This window comes from Pleurodeles waltl, chromosome 8 (assembly GCF_031143425.1).
Source record: "Pleurodeles waltl isolate 20211129_DDA chromosome 8, aPleWal1.hap1.20221129, whole genome shotgun sequence".
NCBI lineage: Eukaryota > Metazoa > Chordata > Amphibia > Caudata > Salamandridae > Pleurodeles > Pleurodeles waltl.
This window is the reverse complement of record NC_090447.1, coordinates 91,745,664-91,771,698: the sequence shown is the minus strand read 5'-3', so window position 1 is coordinate 91,771,698 and position 26,035 is coordinate 91,745,664. Positions and strand designations below refer to the sequence as shown.

Sequence of the window (26,035 nt, the reverse complement as noted above, 5' to 3'; positions counted from 1 at the left end):
TGGTAGACAAATGCTTGGAATGTTTGCTCTCTGACAAACATTGGAAAGTCTAAAAGTCACTTTTTCATCCTGGGTATTTTCCCAACGTAGCTTGGGAAAAATTGGTTTTAGATTTTTCCAGGACGTATCTATCATTGCATGTTAACATGAGGTACTTAGTACTGGCTGTTGATTACTTTTCAAAATGGATATACTTCTCTTTTGTAGAGTCTCCTAATATCTATGCTCTGTTAAAATATTTGGAGAAAATATTTGTTTGGAAGGTGCACCTAAAACATTGTCACTGATAATGACACACTCTTTACATCTGAACAGACAATATCAAACATATGCAAGTAGCCAAATACTCATCTACTTCATATACTCATCTACTTCCAAAGGGTTGGTGGAGAGAGGAATCAAACCCATTAAGGAAGGTATAAAAATTGTAATTGCTTCAAATGTAGTTGTAAAAAGATTTTTTAAACAAAAGTGTGATATCACAACACTGCTCCACATTGTACCACAGGTCCAACCTCATTTTCTTTTTTGAGGCAGAGAAGTGTTCACACTGATTTATTTCCCATGTAAATGAGGAATAAGTTGGGAAGAGACAATAAGGTGTCACAAGACATGGCGGTCATTACTAATAAAGTGGTATCTAATCAGATTAGAATGAAAAACAACTTTTATGCAGACACAGTGGTTTCAACCAAGACATTTCAGTTGGAGATTGGGTGGTGACAAAAAGTCCTGCCAAGGTTAGGAAAGAAGAATACATTTTTTCTGCTCCTGTCAAAGTGAAAAAGGTAAGTAAAGGCATGGTGGTACTTGAAAAAATTTATGGATCAACAAGCCAACATCATACTTAAGAAAAGTGGTACCATAGTAGCATTTGACTAGGCTTTGTCGTTTCAACCTCTGGTAGAAACTAGCACTCAAGAAAGATGTAAGAGCTCTATCATGGAAACCTCTGCAGATGTTTCTCCATGTCTTGTTCTTACAAGGTGTCAAGAAGTCAAGTGACCAGCTGGGGCATGTGATGTAAAGGTTTCAGCAAAGCTGAAGGATTTTATAATGTATTGAATATCGCTTCTAGCAGACATGTTTTCACACAGTTTCTTCAGTATTTTTTATTTTTGTTCATTGTAAGGGGGAAGGTGATGTAGTAAGTGTAACTTTAAAAGTATTGTGATGAACTATATTTTCTTTTAACATCGGCACGTGCTCTAGGAACTGTGAGCTTGGTTTCCAGCAGCAGAGTTCAGTTGCTTCATGAGTCTGGGCTGACCAGGTTGCAGTACGTCCTGGGTGATGCTCCTCTTCTAAATAAAGAGTATTACTCTTATCTGTGCATCCTCCATCTCTTCACTACAGCGAGGTTGCTCTTTTTTTCTAAATAGGCAATTAAAAATTGTTGACACCCAACATCAAGTAGCCAATGAGGTTATTAGCACCTGTGCCCCTATCTTACCCAGAGCAGACACACAAAGGCAAGTGGTCTTTTTCTGCTCTGCTGTCTATCAAACAACAGTAGTGGCAGCTATATTAGGAACTCTGATTGGCTGAACCTGTCTCAGAATTCCAAATAAGGTGATGATTATATATGAAAGCTAAATCATCTTACCTGTTGGATCAGAAAATTGTAATAATGTGATACTGTACAAATTGTTCTTTCAGAAACCCATTGACACTGTTCCTACACTGTCATACCAGGTGTGAGCCAGCATATAGGTCTTATCTCGTACCATAGACAATATTGTAATTTTCTACTGTGCAAAAACCTCAGTTCACTGAGAATTATTATAGTGGCATTCATTATCGTCTTTAGAAAGATGGCATCCATCACTACATGGTAGCAAAATGTAGCTAATCTCAAGAAATGGCCATCCGTAACATAAGCAGCACAAAGCAGTTGGAAAAGGAAACTAATGAAGAGCCTATTTACAAAACGGTGTACGAGCATTGATAAACTGAGACCTTAGCTTGCTCCTTGACAACCATGAAGCCATGGGCATGTTCTGTGACCTGGAGAGGTGCACCAAGTGTACCATCATTTACAGACAGGGGACTACGCTCCCTGTGATGGGTTTAGCACATAGATTGGTGGTGGCAGCATACAGTATTTGTGAAGCCATAGTTGTGACCAGACCTATTAGCCCATTCATGTAAAGTTCCACTTGTATGTGCTTACCAGATGCTCATAGCATATATTCCAAGTGTATGTTATCATTGTGTATGAAGTCTATGCAGTGCTCACATAATGTGTGTGTGTGTGAGCCAGTGTAATAGAGGCCTGGTGTTCTATCCCAGTGAATCACAGCCCGCCAAACTTTCCTGACTTAAGAACCACATAATAGGATAACCTTAAGTGTAAACAACAGTCCCACAGTCTTTAGAAAAGTTCAAGTTAATGTTGATGAAAAGTTCAAGTTTGATTTTCTAACATGACTTGACTTTGGAAATCTCTCCATGTATTTCCAATCTGCTTTTAACAACTCCAAAGCAAAACACATGTTCTTTGCTAGGAAATCCTAAATCTTCATACCAAGGCTGCAGCAATATATCATCACTAAGGTGTAACAAAAATGCAGTGGGACACAAGGGAGATTATACACAGAATTCCAAGATGGCAGCAGTCATGGCCTGCTTGGAAATGTGGTTTGTCCACAGAGCTCTGTCATGTGGTGCATTCTTCAGGTATGAAAAGCCTCTCTCTAGACAGTACGAACACTCTGCAAGGACCAGCTGCCTTTCCTTTCCAGACACAGACTCAGCACAAGTGGATTTGGAGTATCTCCTCCTTGTGCTTGCCAAGTCTTGAGTGTTAAGCCATGGCCCCAGCCATGTTTTCGATCACTGACCCACCAAAAGGAACATTTTAAGAAGCTATATAGCATAACCAAGACTTTATCACAAAAACCAGTGTGCTCACGAAGGTTGCAAGTCCTACCACACCTCCACAGCACCTACCAACTGCGTCCTGCCCGATTTCCCACCCACAGGAACAGACTGATGAAGGGCAACCAACATGCCATGCTCAAGGACTAAGGCCCTCACCACCAAATTACAAGTTTGGCGGCTTGGCCGAAAGCCAAACCACCGATCCTCTGCCCGTCCCGTTGCTTTTCCATGGTCCGCTGGGCCCAAGGTGAGCACCTCCAGCATGTTGGACGCTGTAATACTGCTACCGGTATTACGACATGGGAGACCGCCAGTGTTTTCTGGTGGTCGCACCGCCAGAAAAAGCTGGTGGTCTTGTATCCTAGAGACAAAAGATGTTCTGGTGCAAGCACGTCTGATTTTTGTGCATTTGGCAGTGGGCAGTGGATGGAACCTGGTGCATTCTGTAAATTGTAAAACAACAAAAGAAAGCATCAAATGGAGTTTGATAGTTTGAACATGCTGTAGATTTGCACAGTGCTTAGTTGTGAACCAATTGAATGTGTAGACAGTGGTTATTGGATCATCTCAGATACTGGGAGTTGCAGTACAAGAACTGCAGGAGTTTAAGCACCTAGAGGGGATGCTATCTGGAGTGAGGTTTAAGCTAGCAGATAAGGTTTTTGACATGTATGTTTTGGAAATTCCCCTGCTTAATCTTTGCATTGATCAGTATATTTCTAGATGGATGGGCATCAAGAAGAATTCAAAGGTTCTTGATTGCATTGCAAGCTTGGGGCACTAGCCCAAGAAAGACAAAAGAGGAGAAAAGAAGAAAGGAAGGACTGGGTGAAACCTAGAATTTCTCTTTTGATCCATTTAGTATCCTGTATTTCAAATGCATCCACGAATGGATTGCTGTCAAGTTTAAGGCAAGGTGGGTTTTGGTTTCAGAGAAAGATTGAGGTAGATGGTGTTATCTCTACAGTGTTAAAACACAATATTTTGTGTACAATGCTGACCAAGACGTTAATGATTAGTGGGTAGATTGAGAAGCCTGACAAGAGCCGGACATTTGAGGATGCTGATGGCTGACATACAATCGTATCATTTTTTTTTTTATCCAGCAGATACTGTTTTCCAAGGAGTTTTTAATCCAGCTTCAGACTGATCATGACATGCAAAAGAGGGACAATAGACAGGTGATGCAAATGTCATGCTCAATTGTGACCAAGCTCCAAGTAATCAAATTATTAGGACAGCTGAGATTGTTGTTGTTTGAAAAGCATCCAAAATGTAAATTGGTCCCACATGAAAATTATTTAAGGAACTATCCAGTCTGCCACAGTTAGCAGATAAAACTTCTGCGGTTTTGAGTACTGTACCAATCAACCTTTATTTTTGTCATTGTGCTTTCACCAAACATTGCCAATCCCTTGTCTGGTTTGTCGTGCATTACCACTGCCTTACAGTCATGATCCGATGACCATGTACCAATGAAATATTGCCTGATACTCGTTGAATAATGTCTTTTATTGAACAAATCTGTGACTTCACATGCACCAATATCTAACAAATGTCCTTTTATCTTTTGAAGGTGCTGTATACCGAGAGGTTAACTCTTCAAGGAGACAAGGACCGTGACCTTCAGAATCAATTGCTTTAATGCTTTCCTTGCAGGAGCCCCTATGGTAGTCTGGTTGCAATACTGTATTAAAGACCTTGCATTCCCAAGGTATCAGGTGAGCCCTGTGCCAATAAACCTCCCGACAGCCTCGAACACTGCAGGATAACGCTGCTTGATCTCTTTTGAAGCTGTCACATGAATGACCATGTAATTAAACATCTCTGGGCCCACTTCAATAAAGATGTGTTTATCTAGAGGTGTTGCGTATTTTCTACCAAATTCCCTATGGGGGCACAAAAGGCAATTGTTTTCACTTTACAGTTGGAAAAAATGTTTTTCAGCCCTAACCATGCAGTTTTATTGTGGTCCAAAGGCTCTTTCGAAGACGTATTCAAATATTGTCGAGGATGAAGAGAACAAAACGTGAAGATCCCAAGTTGGTAATGAGCAGTGTCTTTAATCATAGGCACAGTTTGCCTCAGGATTATGCAGTCTTCAAGGTACAGCCAACACGTGTTTCGTCACTCAGGTGACTTCATCAAGGCTGGGCCATCCTGCCAGGGAAACGAAACTCAAAAGAAACTTTTGATAAGGTAAGTAGGCCTTATGCAGTAGGTGGAAATCTTGTAGTATATAGTGCATATATGAGGTGATAACCTCACGGCAATAGGTGTAGAGGGTCCCAGTGGTGACGAGGTAGAGTAGAGGAAGTTCTTGATTAGCCTTAAGTGAAAATCCTCCGTATGGGTCCGGAGCACTGGAGCAGTTGATCGAAAGGCTACAAAATCAGGTAGTGGCCCTAGGAACAAAGTGGGTATTGATGGAGAAGCAGTATTTTTGCACCCCCAGCTGAAAAGAAGTCTTTCTCAGTCCAGGTCTCCAACAAGAATCTTCTCACTGTGGCTGGAACCACCAGTGTCTTCCGGTCACTCTGCAGGTAAAACAGTGCAGATCCGGTGTTTCTGCATTATTAAGGCTACAGTGCTATTCATCAAAAGTTTAGGTAGCCACTTTGAAGAAGTTGCAAATTAAATATGATTGTGTTCTAAAACGGATTCTTGCTTGATATACATTTCAGACGTATGAATACAACATCGTGTAACAGCTCCCAGAGGCAGATACAGACTGGGGATCCTAAAACAGATTTTTGCTCCCATTTTTAAAAAAAAGACAGTATTTTGTAAATAAATACCAGTACCAACACTGACCATGTATGAGTTTTCATAAATCAGGAATATGAGATGGTAAGCCAATATATGAAACTGCAAATAGATATCAATAGAATGTCAACACATACACAAGGATGTCAAAATGAGCACCTGAACTGACTTTAGAAGCAAAGTAGACCTTGATGACATCACAGCAAGAGTGGAATCCTCTAAAAATATGCAGGACGCCATGGGCATTGTTTACTTCCTTTTTCTGCTACTGTGTTCTAGCCCTCTGACCCCTGGGAGCTCTCATATTACAGAACAGGTCATAGATGTGTGGCAACCCCTTCTTTAATACAGATTGAATGCCAGTAAATGTAAAACAGCGCGATCTCAAGGGGGTGTTTCCTTAGTTGCGTGGGGGCCTGGCCCCATGCAAATGAAGGAATCTTTTGCTTCTGTACCTGTGCTGCATTTGAAATGTGTGTGCAGAGGCAAAGTTATTGTCAATCACACATTCTGTGCACCCAAAGGTGGCATTTGAAGGGGGGAACAGTGGTTCAAGGGACCTACCAGGCTTCCCCTGCAGCAGGTGCAGTTAGTTACAGCACCCCTGCAGGAGGTCTCTGCCCCCCTATTAATGCATTCGGAAAGACTGCTTCAAACAGCTGGTTTGCGTTTTTTACTAATGCACTGCTCTCAGTGTGGATTCACACATTACCCAGGTCCCGGGCCAGTGTGTGCTGCAGGCAATCAAATCCATAATGCGACCCCGGAAAACACCCGAGGTATTTTACAGAGGATGCCAACACATCATTATGGCCCAACTGGCAATGGCAATTGCATGGCACAGATGTAGTGCCTGCGCAACGTGAAGCAGGAATTGTCTCCGGAAAACACACTAGGTATGTACCACCTAGGCGATGGCACAAAATGTGCTCCCAATAGGGAGGGGTACAGAGGATGACCGTGTGCACAGGTACTGAAACATGGAGAGGCAACTGGAACACCGTAGCGTGTTTCATTGCTGAACACTCTCCAGCACTTACGGTAAGAGAACAAGTTAGCATAATGGGGAAGGGCACATACCCCAGATGTTGTCCTGTTACCCCCATACTTATGCAGGGTGTAGGCCTATTTTCTCAATGTGTGTCTAGTTCATAGTAGGAGAACATCAAATGTATTAAGGGGTTAGCAAAGTACATGGGGCAATAAAGCAACTCACCAAAGAGCCTGACAGTGAACAATTCCTATGGTAATAGTCTCTGAGCAGCTATTACAACATTCATCAGCTGCTGAATATGAAATGGTGAAACAGGGATCCCTACAAATTTTTAGCACTTCAGCTAGCTAATCGAACAACTTTGTCAACGTCATGACCAGGGACCTCCTGGAATTTAGGCTAAACATATGGCCTCCAGATGGTGTCATTTTTTGTGCATGTGTGCACCCATTCTACAACCCATGCTTTTTGATGCTAAACCTTATTCCTAAAAATCTGAGTAAAGGGTTTAGCACCAAAAATTAATGCAGCTGAAAAGCAAGTATTTAGTAGAGAAATGTTTTTTTTCTCCCTGCTTTTACGACTTTGCATGTGCGCTGCATTGTAAAGCACACATAAAAAATAGGAAAAACATTTATACTTGTCCTGGCATAGTATTTTGTACAGGAAGGGCACCCGTCCTGTACAAAACCAATGCTAGTCTCACGCACACACCCTAGCACTATGGCGCTAGGGTGTGTGCGTGGTGCACGGCAGCTGAAATTATCGCCGACACTTGGGAGAGGGGAGCACAGTGCCATTTCTATGCGAATATGGTGCTCTCCCCTTGTCAGAATCTGGGCCTCAATATCTTGACTCCCAATCTACAAAGTCAGTGGTCAAAAACACATATTTCCCTACATTTCGCCCTTTGATCAATGACTTTGTGTACTTCTCTCTTATTTTTTTCTCTTAAAAAAACCATTACAAGCCATTGTACACAGCAACATAATGAAATGATAAAAAGCAATCACTATAAAGCAATGGAAGTGGATTAACGTATTGATCCTATATACTGTTAAACCAGACACACCTACAATGAAAAGACTGAAGCTTATATATTCTGATTGGGATAATAACTAATTGAATATTGTCTCTAGGATAGCAAGTTGGTATAGAATTAGATGGAAACATCATGAGTTCTAATCATGTAAAGGTACACTGTCCACCTGTAAGGTTTGCTGGAATATAAGTGTGTCAACATCAGGGCAGGGCCCTCTCTACGGGCGACTGGAATGCAAAAACCCAGCACTTATGAGATAACGTAATTCATGCATTATGTTGATATGCTGTTGTTCAACCTTTTGCATTGAAGAGTTTAATCCTGAAGACTTATATTCAAGGTGCTTGTAAATACTGTTCATTTGCAATGTATTGCTGCAGGCTTTCAGAGTGTGTCAGGGTGTGGTCCCTTTCCAGGGCCTTCTAGAAGCTTTCTCTGCAGCATGACTGGGTGTGGTTTGTGGGCTGGGCCAGACTCTACATAAGGGAGCCAGCCCAGCTCCACGTGCTCACTATTCAGAGGTCCTGGTGCAGAGCAGCAGCAACTTCCTCATCTCCTGTTCCAGAGGCCTACTTTGATCTTCCAGGCCTTTGCCCTTCATTACATTGGTGATCCTTGATCAGGGCGGTAAGACGGAGGTTGGGCTGGGCCCCCGATCCCGTTTTCGAAGACATTAGAGTTCTTGGGCCTACTTTTCATGTTGAGAGATTTTACCTTGTGCGTGTGAATATGCTCTTGGTTTTTCTGGCATTTACATGTTGATATTCGAATCGGCAAGACGCGCGATTCATTCCTCGTGTTTAACTCTTGATATTCATTGTGCGCTACCATTTCTTGGCAGTTACATGGTGACATTTGAATCGGTAAGACGCGCGATTCCTTCCTCATGTTTAACTCTTGCTATTCATTGTGCGCTACCATTTCTTGGAAGTTACATGGTGGCATTCGAAAAGGCAAGACGCGCGATTCATTCCTTGTATTTAACTCTTGATATTCATTGTGCGCTACCATTTCTTGGCAGTTACATGGTGGCATTCGAAATGGGCAAGATGCGCGATTCCTTCCTTGTGTTTAACTCTTGCTATTCATTGTGCGCTACCATTTCTTGGAAGTTACATGGTGGCATTCGAATAGGCAAGACACGCGATTCATTCCTTGTATTTAACTCTTGATATTCATTGTCCGCTACCATTTCTTGGCAGTTACATGGTGGCATTCGAATTGGCAAGACGCGCAATTCATTCCTTGTGTTTAACCCTTGATATTCATTGTGCGCAACCATTTCTTGGCAGTTGCATGGTGACATTTGAATCAGCAAGACGCGCAATTCATTCCGTGCATTTAACTCTTGAAATTCATTGTGCGCAACCATTTCTTGACATTTGCATGGTGACATTCGAATCGGCAAGACGCACGATTCATTTCCTTGCATTTAACTCTTGATACGCATTGTGCGCAAGCATTTCTTGGCATTTACATGGTGGCATTCGAATCGGCAAGACGCGCAATTCATTCCCGCAATTAAAACTCAATGTTTCAGATCGCTTGCAGTGTGCGCGATCATTTCATGGCCTTTGCATATTCTTGTTGAAATCAGCAGTGTGCGCGATTCTTTTCCTGCATTTAAAAACTTGATGTCAGATCGCTGATAATGTGCGCGATCATTTTGTGGCAATCAAAACTTTGATGTGTAGTGTTTCCTGAAGTGCACTCAATTATTCAGGGCCCTTGAATTTTCTGCAGAGGTGTTAAGTTCAAGATGTTACATTCTATGTGCATGTTAAGTCTTTAGTACAATTCCTATTGTTTTCCAGGGAATGGTTGGATTGCCCTTTGTCCTCATGTAATGAGGCAGTGTTTGTTCTGGGACATTGATCTAGAAAGTTTTTGTATTCCTAGACAGTATGTTACAACTCATGAAAAGACCATATGAAACATTGTACTAACCATTCTTGATTCTTTTCCAGGTACCTAGATTTCTTGAGGCCTAATTAGAGTCTAGTTCTAGGCCATTCATGTTTCCTCAGTCTAAGTGTTACTTCATGTTCCGAGTATCATTGAACTCTAGATTCAACAGAGTGTTATTTCATGTTCCGAGTATCATTGAACTCAAGACTCAACAGAGTGTTATTTCATGTTCTGAGTATCATTGAACTCAAGACTCAACAGAGTGTTATTTCATGTTCCGAGTATCATAGAACTCTAGACTCAACAGAGTGTTATTTCATGTTCTGAGTATCATTGAACTCAAGACTCAACGGAGTGTTATTTCATGTTCCCAGTATCATAGAACTCTAGACTCAAGAGAGTGTTATTTCATGTTCCGAGTATCATAGAGCTCTAGACTCAACAGAGTGTTATTTCATGTTCCGAGTATCATTGAACTCAAGACTCAACAGAGTGTTACTTCATGTTCCGAGTATCATAGAACTCTCAACTCAAAAGAGTGTTATTTCATGTTCTGAGTATCATAGAACTCTAGACTCAACAGAGTGTTATTTCATGTTCTGAGTGTCATTGAACCCTAGATTCAACAGAGAGTTTTTATTAACCTAAATGTGATTTTATTCTGATGTTGTGTTGTTTAACCTTTTGCTTCCCACAGGTCTCCTTCCCAGCTGTTCCCTACCTAATCCCCTTTTCCCCACTTGGATTCTCTTAGACTCTGTGACATTCTAATCAAAGTATTGGAGCTGTCTTGTGGTGGACATGTTGGGAACGTGCGCAGACCCCGAGGATCTGGTCTCCCTGACAAGTGTTCCCATACGAGAATAGTCAGCCAAATGGCAATTGAAACATGCTTAATGAGACTGGCAACAGTCATCAGATGATAAGAAGGCATGGGTTAGTTCCAGTGGAAAATAATCAAACATATTGACAGAACATCCATGGTACTCTGCATTGTTTCCATTTAGAACTTGAATGTGTGAAGCACAATTAGCGCTAAATGGATACTTAGGTTTTGTACTTTAAAAGCAGCAGGAGCGTTGCATAATGGTGATCAATCAGGTTCAAGTAGGGGGTGCGGTCCCTCTCCCACAACCCCACACGCAAATGCCCGAAAGGAGACCACACAGCACACTCATGGTAAGTGGCAAGTCATAGTAAGATCTGCAAAAGAAACAAGTATGATTTTTCTTGCAATAGCATTTGTCATCTGAAATGTGCTCCAATTGTTCCTTTCCTTGTTTTATAATCTGTAGGACGTTATTGGGGCCCTTGGCTATAATTTCTGCAGGTTCTGGAGGGCCATTTGGAGATTCAATCCACACCTTAGCACTGAGGTTTTTATCAGCTGAACTTCTCTTTCCTTGCACTGTCAGAAGGGCTGGGGCAGTCCCCTTCCTCACCAATCCTCCATACACTGCACTTATTACAAGTTGGACAATTCAGTCTCCAAACTGTATGAATAAAACAGCTTTTCCACTATTTAACAGAATAGCTTTGATTTCTATCTGTCCTGGTAACTATCCTCTCCTCAATTGATCATTGGCTGTTTGTGGGACAGATCTCTGTTGTGTGTGCTGACAAATAGGACATTGAAAAATCACAGTTTTATCAAATCTAGGGGAATGTGCATCCCTCTAATCTCTGCCCACCTGTAAGTGCCTTGTCTCCCAAGTGTCACATTTCTGGTACGCCCACCTAATCATCCCCACCAAGTCAGAATTCTGGGTTGACACTTCTGCCTCTGAACTTTTGTCTTTGTCGTCTGCAAGGGAATTAAACCAGCGATTTAGTGCGTCAATGGGACAATGAGCATCTATGACTTTACTCTGTTCTAACATTTCCCAACTTTCCTGCTACAACTCTTTGCTCTATACCTCCTTTGAGTGAATGAACCAGTTATGTGCATGCCGTGTGGGAAGCCAAATGGCTAATCCATTAGTAGTGAACCAAGAATCAATGTAAAAATGACAAGTCCCAAGTAGCTCTTGCTTTACAGCTTGATACACAGCGTACAACTCTGCATATTGGCTACTTTTTCCTTCTCCTGTGCTGGTCAACAACTTTTCAGTAACTGGATTGTATGACACTGCTTTCCAATTTCTTTTGGTACCCACATATTTGAATGAACCATTAGTAAACCAAACATGCTTCCTATCCTCAGGGGACAAGAAGTCAAATGGCACACTCCATTTCACTGGTGATGCTTTTACCTGTGGTACCTCCTGCACCCTCTCCTCATCCTGTACAGGGGCTTTTGGCACCTGTTCATGTAGGGCTGCAGTGCCTGCCGGTCCTACTCTAGCCCTGTCATGTATGTACCATTTCCAGCGTATGATACTAGCCTCTTGTGCATGTCCTTTACAGTGAGATTTAGGTGAACTCATCACCCACTGCATGATTGGTATTTCAGGTCTCAGAATTACATTATGACCTAGTGTTATTTGCTCAGTATCCACTAGAGCCCAATAGCAAACCAAAAACTGTTTTTCAAAAGGAGTATAGCGCTCCCCAAAGTCAGGTATTTTTATAGTCCAAATTCCCAGAGGTACCCTCGTCCTCCCCTGTTTCTGCCAGATATTTCAATTTGCATATTGTCCCTGAACAGTTACATGTAACTCAATGTCTCCCTCATGCACTGGCCACAAGTCTAAAGTCTGTTGAATTATTTCATTTGCCAAATCAAAAGCATACTGCTGCTCCTCACACTATTCAAACTCATGTTTTTTCCTGGTTAATAGTATACCAAAGGGTTAAGATTTTACTCAGATGATGGTTATGCTGTTTCCAAAACTCAAACAATCTCATGAAACTCTGTGTCTCTTGCTTAGTGCAAAGAGTAGCAAACTCCAAAATCTTTTGTTTTACCTGTAACAACATTTCTCTATGTTCTGGAGTCAACTGAATTCCTAAAAAGTGCACATTTTGCGACAGTATCTGTGTCTTGTCTGAATTAATTGTACACATCGTACTCTGCAAAAGTTGTCTGAATATACCGGTAACATCGTCAACTTCTTGCTGGGTGTAATCTTTTAAGGAATGCATTTCAACTCCTGCCACAAACTGTGGGCTACTCTGCGCACAAACTACATTCTGCTCATTCAGCTCACACTGCCCCCCACCTTTTTTAACCTCCTCATTACTGGAATGTGAAAAGTCAGATTCCCCTGTAGCAGCTTGTTAGATTTCAGCTTTGTCTTGTAATAACTTGTTCTGGCTAACTTGCTCACTTAGGCCCTCATTACGAATCTGGCGGATAGCGGTAACTTGTGGAAAGGTACTGTCAACAGGCTGGCGGTACCTTTTCCCAAATTATGACATTGGCGGTTTGGCTCAAGCCAAACTGCCAGTGTACCACTCCGTCTGCCAGGGTGGTAACGGACGCTGGGCTGGAGACTTCGGTCTCCAGCCAGGGGGCCGTCACAATCCCACCCTTGGGATTTTGACCCCGCCTGCCACCATGGTTTCCATAGCAAGCATACCGCCACGTAAACCATGACGGTAAGCCCTATCAGTACCAGGGAATTCCTTCCCTGAAACTGATAGGGGTGTCTCTCATCCCCTCGCCCCCAGAGTTCTCCCCCTCCCTTTCCTGCCCCCGCACATTTACACACCCACACATACACCATCATACACACACGCATACCCACATCTACCCACACATGCACACATACATACCCACACACCGCAACACACACCAACATACAATGTTGCACACACGCATGCACAACACACAACATACACATACACTCACATTCAGTCATTCACGCACACATTCAACACGACTCACACCCACATGCACGCATACAAAGCAGACACCCCCACACACACACAACGCCCCCATACACACATACACCATCCCTCACCCCCATCTCCTGTTGGAGAACCCAACTTACCTGCTTGCAGGGGGTCCTCCGGCAGGAAACGTGACGCGGTGCTGCTGCCAGCAGCAGCATCCGCCAGAAAAACACCGCCAGGCCGTCTCATGGCTCATGATACGGTCGGCAGTGTTTCGCTGGCGTGGCACTGCTGCTGGCAGCAGCGCCATCTTACCGCTGTCTGCCACCATGACCGGCGACGGTATTCCACCAGCCTTCTGGCGGAATTCCATCTACGGTCAGAGTGCGGGTGGGTGCTGGTAGCCACAACAGCGGTATGTGTGCAGCCGTCGCCATCCCCGTGGCAGTAGGCGGCAGTTACCGCCAAAGTTATAATGAGGGCCTTAATTTCTTATTTTCATATTCTAACTGTTTACATCTCTCATGCATTTTTCTGTAAGCAGACAAAAGTATCCAAACTCTCCTATCAAGAACAAAAGGGATATCATTCAGTTCAAAAAGCATCTTTTCTAAACATTAAAAAACATTCAGTACTTTTGTTTTATCTAGGCACCCATTCCAAAACTTAGAAAGTCCTGATAAACAAGAAATCACATTTGCCAAGACATCATAAGGCATTTTAATTTCACATGCATTTTCAAACATGGTTTGCGGTGCTTCCTTTCACTCTCTGAATAAAAACATATTTACACTTTTAAATCGTGCACTCTCAACCTCCAACCTCTCTTTTTTAGACTGTCCGATCTACGCCAAAATGTTTTGCTTTCACTAATGCCCGAGCTGACAAAAATCTCTGTAATGCACTTCTCAGCTTAAAGAAGACATTTATTATTATTTCACCACAAGGTTCCTAAAAGGAGATTAGAATGTTGAAAGCACACATTTAAAAATGAAAGGAAAATATACCAAAATGATTCTCCACTGCAATGTACTGGGCAAATATATGTTTCAATATAGCACCAGGGTTGAGGTGATTATTGCTGCACCTTCATCCGTAATTACATCCAGGTTAGACACACTATTGGTGCTCAGGTCTTGAGGACCAACCCCATAGGCCTCAAATAACCAGAGGTTTCGAAACATTTTAGAGAACGACCCGGCACCTCAAAGTGTTTACTAGTGTTGAAAACCTTCTTGGCCCATCTCTTCAAGTTTCATTCAAAATAACATAGTCCCACTCTCCAGTTTGATGAATTCATAGTTGTTTTATTAATTCAATTAAAATTACATGATCCATAGTCAATGCGTTTCGTCCTAATGGACTTCTTCAGGGCTATAAAATGTAAATATATAAAATCACATATCAATATATTAATATGCCTAAATTTAAAAGTGCTATACAGTGCAATACCATGAAAAAACATTTTTTTAAATATAAAAATATTATCATCATAATATAATTATATTACTCCAATTAAAAAATCTCCCACTTTTGAATTATTTTCAATTTATATCACAATTCCTATGCAATTTGTTGTATCTAAACAGAGCATCCCAAATGTTATAATTTTCACATATATTGGAGCTCGAGAAGAAAAAAAGGGGGTCTTTCAATTCTCAAATTGTTCATATCACAAATTGTTCTTATTGTTGTAGAACAGAATTTACCTTTCTATATTTTTTCTATTAATATAATCACTTTTTTTACTTGTTTTACTTTTTTTCTTTTTTGATCAATTGCTAGAATCCTAATGCAAAAATATCTATTCTCTTGCTACTAGCAGCCTAAATAAATTTGATTATTACATTGAAGAAAGAATTATTCTGAATACGCAATATGAATTCTCACTATCATGTTCTTATTGCCATATGGGGTAGTACATCCATCTAGAACCCTCACTTATGTGCTCAAACTAAGGTCACATGCTCCTCATAGAAACATAATCTGGGCGATATACCTCCCATATTAATTGTATATTTCTACTGTGTTAGCACCCTTGCAAATCATCTTTCCTAATATATAATTATTACTAAGTTATATCACTCCAGATATTACTAAACGGTCATGTACAGTGTCCTCCCAACTCAACAGTATGTTTGTTGCATAAATTTCACTTTTAAATTCCCCAAACCATACCTCGAGATTCATGTGCTTACGACGCTCCACAGCAAAACACTGTCGTTCCAGTATATCAACAAAAACTGATCGTATATACCTGCATCGTTTAAATACCTTACGATAACAGCTTACACCTGGCGAGTTCATTCGAAGACTGACTCCCAGTGGTGTATTTATGGCGGCCATGTTGGAGTGGTGTTTAACTCCATACAATTGTAATAATGGAAGTCAATTAAATTCAATATTAATGTAAATTCTAGTTTGTCTTTCACATATTGGTATACTAAACAATAAATCTTCATCCATTCTCACCCTCAGCTTAAACGCGGCGAGTCTATTAAGGGACTCACTCCCGATGGTATATCTATGGCGGCCATTTTGGAGTGGTATATAACTCCATACAATTACGATCATGGAAGTCAATCAAATGCAATTATAATGCTAATTCTTACTTGTCTTTTACACATAAATGTTTTGGGCAACAATCCTTGTCCATTCTCATTAAAATGTTAAGTTTATTATATAGATTTTATTTCTTTATTTTTTAGTTCTTCAAATTCTTACCAAAAGCACTCATCAGTAAAATGCCAACGACCTGGTTTGTCAAAAAGAACCAATAGTGTGCTCATGTATTGTGGCGGCCATTTTTAAGTCATGTTTAACTTTATCTATACTCCATTATGGAGAAATGCATTATTAGGCGAAATTATCTTAGCCATATCTAATAACATTAATGTGTGTTTTACAGCACAGGCATTTCTTTTAAACAGAAAACATTTTAGGGCTTCCAGTCCACAATTAGTTTGTATACATGTGTATAAACTCTTTACATCCATAGTTGCGAAGATAAGGTCTGTATCATCCCAGACAAAATCTTCCAATTTATTCAATAGATCTTTACTATCCTTCAAATAAGATGGTAAATTTTTCACAAAAGGTTGTAAAAAGCCACCTACATATTCTGCCATGTGTTCTGTAGGGGATCCAATACATGAAATAATTGGTCTCCCGGGTGGAAAATCACCTTGTTTATGTATTTTAGGTAATATATATATATATACAAGGATATCTAGGATGACATACTTTTAAATATGTATACTCATCATCAGTAAGTAAACAAGATTCCTGCCAATCCATAAGTTTTAATCAATCAATCAATCAAAATAATTTGTAGAGCGCGCTACTCACCTGTGAGGGTCTCAAGGCGCTGGGGGGGAATCAATCACTGATCGAACAACCATGTCTTGAGGTTCTTTCTGAAGACCAGGAGGTCTTTGGTTTTGCGAAGGTCGGTGGGGAGGGAGTTCCAGGTTTTGGGGGCGAGGTAGGAGAAGGACCTGCCTCCTGTGGTAGCGCGTTGGATGCGGGGGACTGTGGCTAGGGCGAGGTCGGCTGATCGGAGGTTGCGTGTGGGAGTGTGGAAGTTCACTCTTTCATTGAAGTAGGTTGGGCCGGTGTTGTGGAGGGATTTGTGTGCTTGGATGAGGATCTTGAATGTGATTCTCTTGTCTATGGGGAGCCAGTGAAGGGATTTGAGGTGTGGTGAGATTCGTTCGTGGGGGGGAGGCCAAGGACGAGGCGTGCAGCTGTGTTCTGGATTCTCTGGAGTTTGCGTTTGAGGTTGAGTGTGGTGCCAGCATAGAGGGCGTTACCGTAGTCCACTCTTCTGCTGATGAGTGCGTGGGTGACTGTCTTCCTGGTTTCTGGGGGAATCCATTTGAAGGATGTTTTTAGAGTGCAGAGTGTGTGGAAGCAGGAGGAGGTTAGAGCATTTGATTTGCTGTGTCATGAAGAGGAAGGGGTCTAGGATGATGCCGAGGTTGCGTGCGTGGTTTGCGGGGGTGGGTGCAGGGCCTAGGGTGGTGGACCACCAGGAGTCGTCCCATGTGGTTTTGTTGGGGCCGAAGAAGATGATCTCGGTTTTGTTTGAGTTGAGCTTGAGGTGGTTAGTGGTCATCCAGTTGGCGGTGTCGAGGAGAGCAGCGTGTAGGTTGGTTTGGCTGTGGTGGGGTTGCGGGTGAGGGAGAGGATGAGTTGGGTGTCATCTGCATAGGAGATGATAGTGATTCCGTGTGCTCGGAGGATGTTGGCTAGGGGGATCATGTGGATTTTGAAGAGTGTGGGGCTGAGGGAGGACCCTTGGGGGACTCCGCAGGTGATCTTGGTAGTGTTGGAGTGGAAGGGTGGAAGGCGGACTCTCTGGGTCCGGTCGGTGAGGAAGGAGGTGATCCAGTCTAAGGCTTTGTGGCAAATTCCTATGTTGTGGAGGTGTGTGCGGAGTGTGTGGTGGCAGACGGTGTCAAAGGCTGTGGAGAGGTCTAGGAGGATGAGTGCGACGGTCTCGCCTTTGTCAACTTTGGTCCTGATGTCATCAGTGCATGCGATGAGGGCGGTTTCCGTGCTTTGGTTTTTGCGGAACCTGGATTGTGAGGGGTCAAGAGTGTTGTTTGATTCAAGGAAGTGGGATAGGTGGGCGTTGACTAATTTCTCTGCAACCTTGGCGGGGAAAGGGAGAAGGGAGATGGGGCGGTAGTTGGAGAGGATCTCCGGGTCGGCTTGTTTTTTTTTTAGGAGAGCGGTGATTTCCGTGTCCTTCCAGGGGTCTGGGTAGGTGGCGGAGTCAAAGAGGAGTTGATTATGTTGTAGAGTATGGGGGCGATGGTTGGGCTAGCTTTGTTGTAGATGCGATGTGGGCAGGGCTCAGAGGGGGAACCGGAGTGGATGGAGTTCATGTTTTTTTCAGTTTCTTCGTGTGTGGTTGCGGTCCAGGTGGAGAGTGTGGTGGGGGGGTCATGAGTGGGGGTTGGGATGGGTGAGTGAGGGGTGTGTGTGGTGGGTGTGTGTGGTATGAAGCTGTTGTGGATGTCCAGGATTTTGTGGAGGAAGTGGTTGGGAAGGGCGTCACATAGGGGCTGTGTGTGTGTGTGTGGGGTCTATGTTGCTGGCTTTGGGTTTGGCAAGTTCACTGATGATTGTGAAGAGTTCTTTGCTGTTTTGAGAGTTGTTGTCAAGGCGTTGTTTGGCATTAATATGTTGTTGCATCACTGCAGTTGGATTATTTTCAAATTTTTCATAACAGTTCTTATTAGACAGTTGTCTTTCAATTTCTTTCAGATAATCCACTTTATTGATGAGTATAATATTTCCACCCTTGTCTGCTTCTTTTCTTGGGATGTTCCTCAAAAAACGTTTTTAGTTCAAGGTTTCTCACAAATTTGAATAAGTCAACATGTAAGCCCACAAATTCACACTTTACACATGGACAAAAACTTAATCCTTTGTTCAGTACTTGTATTTCTTCTTGACTTAATACTCTTGTAGACAGATTAATGATCTTTAAATCGTTCGTATTTTCATCATTGCATGTGACAACCTCTGTACCACCGCTAATTTTCAATTTGGAACTTATACTTTCCCCCCTCTTGTGCTCTTGGCCTGTTGTCGAGTCTGTACTCCTGCTTTTGTGTTTCTTTCCTCCTCTTCTAGTCCTATATAGATACAAATATATATGTATTTATTTTATACTGCAAAGCAAATAATGAAGTAAAAATGAATCACCATAGGGCCTGCCAAGCTCTTCATCTTTATCATGCCAGCAAGATGATGACCCCGTTCGATTGCGAGAAAGAGATCTCCACCCTCACAGGACATATATCAGGCATCCGACGTCTAGGATCCTGATTGAGGCCACTTTCACTTTCTCACTGTCGCACTGGGTCTTCTTATATCTTAAAAACCCAAAAGGAGCTTTCTGGAAAAAAAACCTCATTTCGCAGTTCAAACATGCTGGCTAGTTTAGGTATACTTTGAAATTAAGACATTGGGGTTTTTGCTACAATCCTAAGTTGTCAAATCAGAACAAGGCTGTTCCCTGCCGTTTGAGTACATCCTTATCGACCAAAACCCTTGGTGAGAAAAAACATGAAAACAAAACAGAATGCACAGTTTACAATTAGGAAAAGTACAAGCAGATTTAACATGGCAGTATCTAAAGCTACGATAAAGTCAATAGGCAGCTAAACTGAATAAATTATGTAGTCTGCAGCTGGTGAATACTGGATAGCTAAACCAGGTGCAAAGTGGTGCAACACAAAGGGGGTCATTACAACCTCGGCGGTCTGCATGGCAGACCGCCGAGGTTGCGGGCGCCAGAATACCGCCATTGCTGGCGGTATGGCTGGCTCCCTATTTTGACATTTCCGCTGGCCCAGTGGAAAAGTCACATCAACATTGCCGCCGGCTCATAATTGAGCCGGCGGCAATGCTGATGTGCAGCGGGTGCAGTAGCACCCGTCGCGCATTTCACTGCCCGAAATTTGGGCAGTGAAACGTGCGACGGGGCTCTGCCTGGGGGCCCCCTGAGTCCCCTTACCGCCAGCCTCTTCCTGGCGGCGCAAACCGCCAGAAACAGGCTGGCGGTAGGGGAGTCATAATCCCCAGGGCAGCGCTGCTTGCAGCGCTGCCCTGGCGGATTATCACTGCCGGGGCTAAAATGGCGGTATACCGCCGGCCCCGGCGGTGCGACTGCGGCGCTACCGCCGCAGTCCAAATACGCTGGGAGGCACCGCCAGCCTGTTGGCGATGCTCCCGTCGTTTTGGCCCTGGTGGTCAAAGACCGCCAGGGTCATAATGACCCCCAAAGTCAGTGGGCAAAAACACATATTTCACTACAACTTGCTTCTGTGTCTTTATCAGACTACCGGCCTTGTCGATATCCTTGGCCAGGTGCATTCGTGCCAGCAACTTCTACTGCATACACCAGCTGGCCAGTACATTTTGGAAGGCATTACTCAACTCTGCACAAGACACCATTTCGGCATGCAAGTGAGGGAGAGCAAAGCGAAGTGAAGGCAGTCTCAACAGTGTATGACGGGAGTGCACCACCCCTCAATCCTAACTCTTATAGGCTGATTAGTCTGCTAACTGCAGACTATAAACTTCTGATGAAAATGTTAACAAATTGTTTATTTCCTGCTGCCTGAAATGTATTCATGGTGATAAGAATGGTTTTCTTCCTCACAGGTTGATGGTAAATAATACCAACTATCTGATCAAAGCCATAGACTATTTTTCGACCAATAAGACCAGAGCGGCCATAATTATGGTTGATGCAGAGAAAGCCTTTGACCTGGTCAGCTGGACAGTTCTATTTCAAATTATGAAGAAGTTTGTTTTTCTGATCTATTTATAAATAAATTTAAGACATAGCATACTTGAACGCCGCAGAAGTTAATATTCAAAGTACAGTTTATAGCATTTTACTTTAATAAATCAGAAATTTGCTTGAAGGGGGACCTTCTCATTAAAAGTAGGGATCAGTGGGCGTCTACTTGGCCTATTAGGTAACTTGGGATACATGTAACTTCCAGTATTCTCGATCTGTAAGAGCTAAATTATCACACAATACCCTATAAGGTTAAGAGATTGTTGGAGGGCTGGAGTTTTTTACCCTTGTCATTTACAGGTCGAGTTGCCATAGTTAAAATCTTTATCCAACCTTTTTTTTTATTTTTGTTCTCCAATGTTTCTATTAAGCCTAAAAAATATTTTAAGGACGTAGGTTACTTAACTAGGAAACAGCATCCATGTATTAATTTGTCTGTCATCCAGTTAAGCAAAGTGCAGGGAGGGTTAGCTCGATCTGATTTCTATTACTAATATCAGGCAGCTTTTGTAGATTATCACGCTTGTCTCTATACCAATCCATTATCTCCTAATTCTTTTTTTTAAGAGAAATGGTACTGGAGTCAGGATTGCAGCTCTCGTTCTTTTTGAAAATGTGGAAATGCCTCAAAAAACTAGACATAAAACTTTAAAAACAATGCTTTTGTGTAAGAATGAATTGGGGTTGAAAAATAACATATTTGATCGCCATGCATTTTTTCCCTACAGGATTGTAATAGTCTTGTGTTAAGGGTCCCAGGGCAAGACGTAGCAACCATTTTTCTGTCACAAACAGCCCAATTAGTAGAATAATGCATTTTGATATGTGTGTATTCCAAATTTCCAGTTTGGAATTGTGAATACATATCAATTTGGTATTAGGAAGGGGCATATTTAGGGTGTTCCTTCCTAATGCCGAATCACATGGATATGTAAGAATGTTTTGCGACCAAAATACAGTCGCAAAACATTCTCATTTTACCAACTACTTCAAGTAGGTGGTAACCCATTCACAAACAGGAAGGGGTTCCCAAAGGACCCCTTCCCCTTTCTGAATGTTTATGAAACATTTTTAAGAGCAGGCAGCTGTACTATGGACCACTGCCTACTCGTAAAAAAAATAAAAGAAAATTTTTAATTTTTCTGTTTTGAAATGCATTCCATTTTCCTTTAAAGAAAATGGGCTGCATTAAAAAAAAAAATGATTGCTCTAATAACAACTAATCACAGGCATGGTGGTCCACTAAGCCCAGCAGGCCACCATCCCTGTGATGGCTGTCATTCCTAAAGGTTTTGCAAACCGAGACCTACTTCATTAATATTTATGAGATAGGTCTATTTGCAACCCACTAGGAATTGCCAGTAAAACTCTGAGGAGTTTCATACATTAGGAATACTGATTTCCTAATTGCGAGTCCGAGAGAATTGCAATTAGGAAATTAGTATTCCTAATGTTAGTACATCTGGCCCCTGGAATCCTCAATTGCACTCTGAAATAGCCTGGGGATTCATCTATTATCTGATTTTATCATAAACAATAGATTGAGTACCTAGCAGACGCTAGTTCTTCGGGACTATGAGAACACTTCTTCTCTATGGCTTAGTTTTGCACAAATGTTTAGCTTTTTGTGGCACCTTAATCTAGATATGGATTAGTTTACAGAGAATTTCTTAAAATTATTTTATGAATATATTATGGTTGCAATTGGGAACTTGTATAAGGTGTTACACCAAAGAATTCAGCAGAATACTATCCTAAAATGTCTCCAGAAGTTAGCATCTGTTAAAGGGTGTGCCATCTCTCCAAACCAATGTGTGGATATTTCCGTTTTTGGTCACAAACGGTTCAGGGCAGCACATTTTAAAAGAATGAGCTTCTTTCCAAGATGGGCACTTTATTATACTACTCATTTTTAAAAATAAATATTTCCCCAGTGTTTCAATTAGGTATTGTGAAGGCACTACACTGGTGCAGGGCATTTATTTACTTGCCCTGCTCTGTAATTGTTCTGGCAACAGATATTCATGTTTATAACTCAAAAATTCTCAAAAAGAGTGGAACCAGGCAGGACTGTGAGGCAATGAACTTGAGGGCTATTGACTTAGGTTTTACTGATCCCACATTCAGTAGATGTCAGCAGCCGTCTACTGCTAGCCTTGGGTGTAGTGGGGCTGATGTTCTGCCCTGCTTGAGGATTATCTCTTGGAATTGCGGTGTAGGTAACAAGTTATAAGACCCTGAATGGGTCTCTTAAAGTAATTCTTTTGAGATCTGACAGTTCCCAGAGAGTTGGGCTACTAGGAGGATTTTTGTAGAAGATATTTAGGGGGTGATTCTGATTCTGGCGGGCGGCGGAGGCCGCCCGCCAGAATTCCGCCCCCATTATACCGCTCTGCGGTCAGAAGACCGCGGAGGGTATTATGAGTTTTTCCCTGGGCTGGCGGGCGGTCTCCAAAAGACCGCCCGCCAGCCCAGGGAAAAACTCCCTTCCCACGAGGATGCCGGCTCGTAATCGAGCCGGCGGAGTGGGAAGGTGCGACGGGTGCAGTGGCACCCGTCGCGTATTTCAGTGTCTGCAAGGCAGACACTGAAATACTTTGCGGGGCCCTCTTACGGGGGCCCCTGCCGTGCCCATGCCATTGGCATGGGCACGGCAGGGGCCCCCAGGGGCCCCGCGACCCCCCCCCTGCCGCCATCCTGTTCATGGCGCCTTTCCCGCCATGAACAGGATGGCGGTAGGGGGGGTCAGAATCCTCATGGCGGCGGAGCGCGCTCCGCCGCCATGAAGGATTCCCCCGAGCAGCGGTAAGTCGGCGGGAGCCCGCCGACTTGCCGCTTCTGACCGCTGAACCGCCGCGGTCAGAATGCTCGTGGGAGCACCGCCAGCCTGTTGGCGGTGCTCCCGTGGTCGGAGGATTTTTGTAGAAGATATTTAGGGGGTGATTCTGATTCTGGCGGGCGGCGGAGGCCGCCCGCCAGAATTCCGCCCCCATTATACCGCTCTGCGGTCAGAAGACCGCGGAGGGTATTATGAGTTTTTCCCTGGGCTGGCGGGCGGTCTCCAAAAGACCGCCCGCCAGCCCAGGGAAAAACTCCCTTCCCACGAGGATGCCGGCTCGTAATCGAGCCGGCGGAGTGGGAAGGTGCGACGGGTGCAGTGGCACCCGTCGCGTATTTCAGTGTCTGCAAGGCAGACACTGAAATACTTTGCGGGGCCCTCTTACGGGGGCCCCTGCCGTGCCCATGCCATTGGCATGGGCACGGCAGGGGCCCCCAGGGGCCCCGCGACCCCCCCTACCGCCATCCTGTTCATGGCGGCTTTCCCGCCATGAACAGGATGGCGGTAGGGGGGGTCAGAATCCTCATGGCGGCGGAGCGCGCTCCGCCGCCATGAAGGATTCCCCCGAGCAGCGGTAAGTCGGCGGGAGCCCGCCGACTTGCCGCTTCTGACCGCGGCTGAACCGCCGCGGTCAGAATGCTCGTGGGAGCACCGCCAGCCTGTTGGCGGTGCTCCCGTGGTCGGTGGCCCTGGCGGCCACCGGCCGCCAGGGTCAGAATGACCCCCATAGTGTTGAGGCCCAATTTACGGGAAGTGATGGTTGTGCTAAGGGGAGACTATTATTTTTATTAAATAATAAATCCACTCTTCCAATATCTTGAGTATTCAGCTCATCTTCCCAAGGGGTTTTAAACTATCAGTGATTAATGTGTACACCAGATCGGTCTCCTCTGGAATGGAGTCTTCTACTCTTTTTTGGATGGATGGACAAGTAATCGCTTTACACCGGAGTAGCTACGTCATAGTGGCAGTGATTTTGATTGGTCATTTGAACTCCTTTTCTATAGTAAAGACCTCAGTAATTCCAAGGATGAGATTTGGGGCATACCCAGGATGTTGGAGAAAATCCAGTCTCTCAGTTGTCGTGTTGCCCTTCAGTTAATTGCACTTTGTCAGGGACCAGGTCTGAGAGCCTGCAATGGTAGGTTTCTATCAGACCAGAATAGGGCTCCAACCTTTAAACGTAGTATTTACACCAGTGCTATTTATTATTTTTTAATAGACATCAGGCTGTAGCCAATAATGGTTGACATGAGAGTGGATAATTGACAAGCTAGTGATCATAATTTCCTGTTGCTATCTCTAAAAAGTGAAATGTTTCACAGGCTGAACAATAAGTACATTACTGTTGTACCTGAGCCTATGTTGGCTTGCAATTTTCAGCATGTCTCCTAGCCTAGGGTTATGTCTGAGGTGACTCTGTATAGGAGGATCTATGAATTTATTTGCGGCTGTGTTCTCTAACTTCAAAAAAATTGACACAAGGGATATTCCGATTTTTATGATCCATGGTCACTTTATAGAAAAGTTACAAGATATTTTTTATAAAAAGCTGACTAGTAAACCGTGTGCAATTAGGAAGCACAAGAAGTGGTTCAATTCTGACTGCTCCGTGACAAAACTGTCTTTGAAAAATAATATTGGGGCCTCCTCACAGAATTTGATTAGAGACGCCAGAATAAAATAAAAAGATTATCTAGCTCTGGCCAGGACGGTCTGGGAGGATGCAATCTAGCAGGAGTTTCTGGGGGCTATTTGGCATAACGATGATGAGTCATTTTGGAAGATTGTTTCCCACGGTACATGTGATTATGTAAAAACCTATTCCTATCATATTCAACCTGAAAAATGGGTTGACCATTTTGCAAATCCATATGCTAAGTCTTGCCTCATAGATGATTCTGTTGACCCTTGTTTTTCCTCCTCTCTGCTGAGATGTAGTGAATTAGATGATGGAGCTGGAGAGGTAGCTACAGCGGATCCTGTGTTTTTCTCACTCGAGAATACCAGTAAGAATACAGTCATATTAAACAATCTAAGGCTCCTGGGCCTGATAAAATCCCCAGCAATTTGTACAAGTCTGAACCACCAATCTGGGTCAGTTATATTAACATGGCGTCTAATGCTGTAGCTGCGGGAAGTGCCATCCCTGTTACTTGAAGAGGTGCACAAATTATCCCTATTTGCAAGAAGGCGACCCAAGTATTCCCTCAAATTATAGATCAACAACCTGCAAAATGTTTTTGGGTGCAGCAGGTTTTTTACAAGCTGTTATCCTGGGTCGACTCTAATCTTGTAATATCTCCCTTCCAGGCTGGTTTTAGACCTAAGACCAGCACTTCTGACCAATAATATATCGTGGATCTTTACTGCAAATATGTGTTTCTCTTTAAACAGAAGTTATATGTGACTTTTGTGGATTTACAGGCTGCGTTCAATTTTGTCCCTAGGGAGAAGCTGTGGGAGGTCTTATGTAGTATGGGAGAAATTCTGTGCGTTTAC

General features: G+C 43.1%; 1 long non-coding RNA gene across 1 annotated transcript in view; it reads left to right on the top strand.

Moving 5' to 3' along the window:
* LOC138249067 (uncharacterized) overlaps positions 1-4,745 on the top strand; it is a 65,567-nt gene extending 60,822 nt beyond the window's left edge. Inside the window, exon 3 of the long non-coding RNA XR_011194694.1 lies at positions 4,460-4,745. This is a non-coding gene — a long non-coding RNA (uncharacterized lncRNA). The remainder of the gene's footprint in view (positions 1-4,459) is intronic.
* The last annotated feature ends 21,290 nt before the right edge of the window (positions 4,746-26,035 follow it).